The following is a 5,974-nucleotide window of genomic DNA, read 5'->3' as shown; positions in this document are numbered from 1 at the left end:
AAGCATTGGAGGATGTGGCAGGCTTCTCTGGCTGAGGTATTCAGTCAGCTCAACCCTTGTTAGGGATCTTATGTTAAGCAGTCCCTATAGAGACCAAGATGAAGGGCTGATGTAGATAGTTGTATTTGGGGAGCATCCCCGGGATGTGGAGTGTAGGACCAGGGAAGTGAGCAGAGAAAACATGAGAGGTAACTGGGAGATGTGTTGTGGGCTACCCACTGCTGAGGGGGACTGGTACTCCACCTGACCAGAAACTTCTGAAGGACTTTTTGAAACGCCTTTCAGAATTGCCCTCCTGGGACTCGGGTGGAGAGCAGCTTACCTTTTGGCTGTCCACCTCCACAGGTCAAGAGCGGGCCCGGTACACAGAGCCCTGCACTTTGGGCCCATACCTGTGTGAGTGCTCAGTGGGTGCCCACAGGCACTGCCACATGCCCTGGCCTCAGGAAGTCTGAGACAAGAAGCTAGAGGCACGTGGTGTGGAGGCCAGGAGAGGGGGCGGGGTGGGGGGGTTTCCTGCAGGGCTCATTTGTCGCAGATGGAGGCAGCAGTAACTAGAATGAGAGTGGTGGACAGACAGATTGGCCTGGTGCTCCGAAGGTATCCAACAGCATGGAAGCTGGAGGTGCCAGGCCCTGGAAGGTATCGACAGCCATGACGTAGTCCTCCCCGTCTTTGCACAGCTCGAGGCCTCTGGAGGGAGGCCGTAGCCCCATCTGTGTCTCTAGCGGGTGAGGAACTCCTCCTGTCCTCTGACTGCACCACACTTCCCTTATCACACGGCATCATGATTGCTCATCTTTTCTGACATCCCCCAGGCTGTCAACTCCATGACAGAAAGGGCTCCCACTTAGACTAGCACACGCCGCCATCCTCGGAGGTGAGTGTGTGCTAGTGTAAGTGGGAGCCCTTCTGTGAGTGCATGGAGCCAGTCACAGAAGCTTCACAGCTGAGGAAAACAAGGCCCAGAGAAGTGAAGTGATTTGCCCAAGGGCACACGGGCAGTTCAGTCCCAGACCCTGGCTCCAGAGCTTGGGCTCTGGACCATGACCCTCCTCACCCCCTGCGAGAGCAGTCTGGGAGTGCTGTGTACACTGCAAGGTTCCAGAAGAGGCTCAGTGCAGTGTGGTGTGTTTATGGGAAGTTCAAGGTGCTACAGGAACACAGAGAAGGGCAATGGGGACCATGGGGAGGGAGGGGAGGAGGGGAGAGAAAAAGAGAAGAGGGAGAGAGGGAGAGGAAAGAAGAGAGACACGAGAGAGATGCAGGAGGAGGAGGGATGAGGGAAGCAGGCAGGACTGAGTGAGAGGAGGCAGGAGGAGAAGCAGCTGGAGCAGGGCTCACAGGCGCTGGAACGCAGGGCGTGAAAGAGGAGCAGTGATCCCTGGGGCTGCCATGTGGGCAGGGCTGATTCGGAGGGGCTCTGATCCAGGATCCAGCAGGGGTGAGAAATCATCAACACACAGAGGCAGAGAATGTGACAAAACCAGAGCTGTCGCTGGCATTGGCTGCTGTGCGAAGCAGACCTACAGCAGGGAGCCTGAGGCAGTGAGAGTGGTCAGGAAACTGCTGCAGGGACCCAGGGGAGCAAATGCATGGCCCAAACCAGGGGACACAAGGGAGAGTTCAAGACATGGTAGAACTCAGAGAGAGGGAGATGGGAGGAAGGAGGCAGTGGAAACGTCCAGGCTTCTGCGGATGGTGGATGGTGGCCTTCCCACCCCCAAATGGAAACAGCCATTTAATGAGTGCCTACTACATGCCAGGCCCTGGACCAGGCCCTTGAGATAGAATCTAGCTTCATAATTACAACAATGCCTCCAGATGGGTTTGTCCCTCCTCATTTTACTAAGAGGAAGCCTCGAGAAGTTCCCGTGGGCAGCGAGCGATGGCAGGGACAGACCCACGGGGTCTGTGTGACTCCAGAGCCCATGTTCTTTCCATGAGCCATGAAATTACACTCAGGTCATTTCACTCGGCAAAGAGCATGACACTGTGACAGCTGACCAGGCTCTGTGAGTGTCATAGTGGCCGTGAGCCAAGCTACAAATCACACCACGTCACCACGAAAGCCAAAATAACCAGTGCCTATCTGTGGTCTGCTTACTCCAGATGTCTCAGCTCAGCCGGATCTATTGACGATTCACTAATCCAGCCAATAGCTGGGCACTGACCCACAAACTCAGCCGAGCCGGAGACGACACACAGCCTGTTCCCGAGCCCTCGGCTTTGCCAGGGAGAGCCCACCATTAAAGAGTCTCCTTCAGAAGCAGCAGGATTTACCTGGCCCCGGGGGCGCAAGCATCAGGCACCCCAAATGCTTGCATCTCTGTTACAAATCCCTTTTCTCAGACTTCCTCATTTGACACCCCCGTCAATGGCCATCTGAGTAAATTTCATTCGTAACAAGGAGCTGCAGTGGCTGAATGCTGGCCCCCAAAATATATGTCTGTGTCTTAATTCCTGGGACCTATGAATGTGACCTTATTTTTAAAAAACGGTCTCTGCAGATAGACTTAAGGATGGTGTGATGAGTCCTGGATTATCCTGGTGGTCCTTAAATCCAATGGCATATGTGACCATATGGGTTGGAATGATGTGTCCACAAACCAAGGAATGAATGGGGCCTCTAGAAGCTGGAAGAGGCAAGGAAGGAGCCTCCCCTAGAGCCTTCAGAGAGAGCAACCCTGTCGACCCCTTGATTTCAGACTTCTGGCCTCCAGGACTGTGAGACAATAAACGTCTGTTGTTTAAGCCACTCTGTGTGTGGTCATTTGTTAGGGAAGCCGCAGGAGAGTAGCCCATAGGCAGACTTGTGCTTCTGACTGTCCAGCATGAGTTGCTATTTGCAGGAGAATTTGTGATCTCATCCCTCAGGCCCACGAGCCCATCGGGTCCTGCTCTGCCCTTGGCTGGAAAGGGAATCCTGAGGTTGCATCTGCCTCTTGGGTGTGGAGTTCTGGACTGGAGCAGGATGAGAAATGGGCCTATTTATAAACGAACAGAGCCAGAGGGCGGGTTCGGGGTCGGCCGAGGGCTTCACCAAGGTCAGAGATCCAGTCCCTTGGGATGGGGACGTTGCAGAGAAGGGCCAGGCTCCAAAGGAAGCAGGGAGCGGGGGAGCACTTGGGCCTCTCTGAGCGGTGGGGCCGTGGTCCATTTCTGAGCAGCCTAATGCAGGAATGTCCAGCTGGCTTCCAAGTCAGATCTGGTGTCTCAGGCAAAGGGCAGGCCCAGCTGGGTGGGAGCGGATTCTTTCCCACTGTCTCATTGTCGCTCCGAGAAAGGAAGTGTGAGTGCCCAGGGCAGGAGCCCTGCATGCAGCCCATGCCCATCTTGTGCCCTTCACGCTCCTGCTGCTCGAGGGAAACGCTGCCATGGTGAGTGAGCCTCTGTGCTCCCCTCATTTCTCACTGTAAAGACCACTTTCCCGGCAGGGCCAGGTTGGAGGGACTTACTGGGTGATATTTCAGCCCCAGGTTGTCTCATGGAGGGTGCGAAGCTGGGCGGCAGTGCCAAGGATGTAGATGGAAGGGACTGCTGATTAGTGGTTGAGTGGGACCAGGGTCTACTCCCAGCACGGCTGGTGCTGGGCACCACTGTTCAGAAGAAGTCATAGCATACAGGCTGACTTACCCAGCCCCTCCAGCAGGCCTGTGCCTGGGAGATGCCCGGCTCTCCTGCACCAGGGGTCTTAGGAGCTAGCAGAAAGCTGTCCTCCACCGCAGGAGCGGCTTCTGACCCAGCTAGGAGGCCTGCCTCAGTCACATCTGTGACCATATCATGTCTCTGAATCTTGTATGTCTTTAAGCACTTCTCCCTGCAAGAGTAAATTTCTGACTGAGTAGCTACAGCAGGAAGAAGAATGGGGCAGATTTTTCACCTGCTTGGGTTCAGAGGCACAAGTTTCAGTAAGCGTTGAATCTCAGCTCCACCTCCTTCTTGCTGTGTGACCCTGCACAAGTCACTTAACCTCTCTGAGCCTCATTTCCCAGTCTGTAATAAGGGGATAATACGGCCTACTTGCTGAGCTGCTGGGGAGGTTAGATGAGACAGTATGTGTGACCAAAGCTCCGATCTCCATCCATAGAACCTGGGCTCATTTCCCAGGTCTTTGGACAACTTCTTTTCTGTTTAACCTTTATCCTTGAGAAAGTCTGCTGGAGCTGCAGAGGCCCCATCCACCCCGGTCAGGCACCTGGTCACGTGGAATGCTCAGCATAGCCCTGTGCTGTCATGGGGACATTCATGCAATCCACATGGGACTTATAGGGCTCAGGTACCTGTAGCCCACAGACCCCTCCTCCAACCTCCTCCCCTGACTCTGGGCTCTGGCCCAGTTGCTCATGATCAGAAGACCCAGATTCCAAGCCTGAAACCAAACCTGTATCTTTATCACTCACTTGTCAAGCCCTGTCTTTCCTGCAGAAACCTGGCTATGACCTCCTTAGGGTTAAGTCTATATTGAAGTAGAAGCAGAATCTGCAATGGTAGGGATCGTCTATGGGAAAGGACTTAGCACCTCCGCTATGGAGCCAAGGGGCGTTGTTCCCTGCTGCTTATGTGGCCTTGGACAAGGCATTTTTTTTTAAATTTTTATTTATTTATTTATTTTTGCTGTGTTGGGTCTTCGTTTCTGTGTGAGGGCTTTCTCTAGTTGTGGCAAGCGGGGGCCTCTCTTCATCGCGGTGCGCGGGTCTCTCACTATCGCGGCCTCTCTTGCTGTGGAGCACAGGCTCCAGACGCGCAGGCTCAGTAATTGTGGCTCACGGGCCCAGTTGCTCCGTGGCATGTGGGATCTTCCCAGACCAGGGCTCGAACCCGTGTCCCCTGCATTGGCAGGCAGATTCTCAACCGCTGCGCCAGCAGGGAAGCCCCGGACAAGGCATTTTTTTCCATTCAGTTTCTTCATCTTTAAAATGGGTATAATTTTATCTAAGTCTCAGAGTGACTGTAGGTTGATCATTAATCACCTGGCCTGGCCCCTGCCATGTATTAGGTGCTCCCCCTCGTCTTGCCCCGAGCCCCACTTTGCATGAGTACAGCGGTGTGGCTCAGGCCCCTGACACAGAAGCAAGCTGACTCAGGGCGGGCCCAAGACCCAGGAGACCTGAGGAAGCATGAGGGGCGCTACGTCCCCTTCCTGGGTGCTGACAGTCCCAGCAGGGGCTCACCAGAGGGATCTCACCCCCAAGAGGGGGATGACAAGGGCGAACACTCAGGCTTACAGCAGGAAATAGAGGCAAGTCAGCTAGCCAGGCCCCCTCAGAGGTGCCTTCTCTGGTGCACATCCCTCAATGGTGCACATCCATCCCCGGGAAACCCACAAACTGTTCTCGTGTATTAATCAGATTTGCAAAGCAGCAGACAGGGCAACATCACTCAGGAACCTCACTCGTGGCTCTGGCCACAAGGAGAGGTCAAGGGTGCTGAGGAGGGTTTTGTCCCACAGACCTCAGTGAGGGGGCAGGGCAGACCTGCTCGGGTGTCTCCTGGGGAAAGGAGAGAAGCTGGGGACAGTGGTCTGGATCCAGCTGGTGCTGTTGATACCCGTGGCATCTGATGGAGGGGACGGTAGGTTCAGACAGCAGGAATCCCCGGGGGCAGAGGGCTCACACCTGCCATACTGCGAGTGTTGGCTCCCTTTCCTCCCACCCAACTGGTAGGGCCAGATATGAGGATAGGGTCTTGGGGGCCTGTCTGTGAGGGTGACTGGGCCTGGGAAGAACAGACAGGAGAGAGCCATTGTCATCAGACACAAAGAGGTCATTAAAACAAAAAGTTTAAAAGGTGACTCCCATGTAGATAAAAAGATGTTCAGACAAATTAAATGTATTTAGGCCAAATGCCTGGGATAGAATCCCAGCTCTGCTACCTGAAAGCTTGTGACCCTGGGCAAAGAGTTGGACTTCTTTAAGCCCTGGGTCCTTGGTTGCAGTGGGCTGAATGGTGGCCCCCAAAAGATATGTCAACA

The sequence above is a fragment of the Balaenoptera acutorostrata genome, chromosome 16 (assembly GCF_949987535.1).
Source record: "Balaenoptera acutorostrata chromosome 16, mBalAcu1.1, whole genome shotgun sequence".
Taxonomy (NCBI): domain Eukaryota; kingdom Metazoa; phylum Chordata; class Mammalia; order Artiodactyla; family Balaenopteridae; genus Balaenoptera; species Balaenoptera acutorostrata.
Note: the sequence above shows the minus strand (reverse complement) of the source record.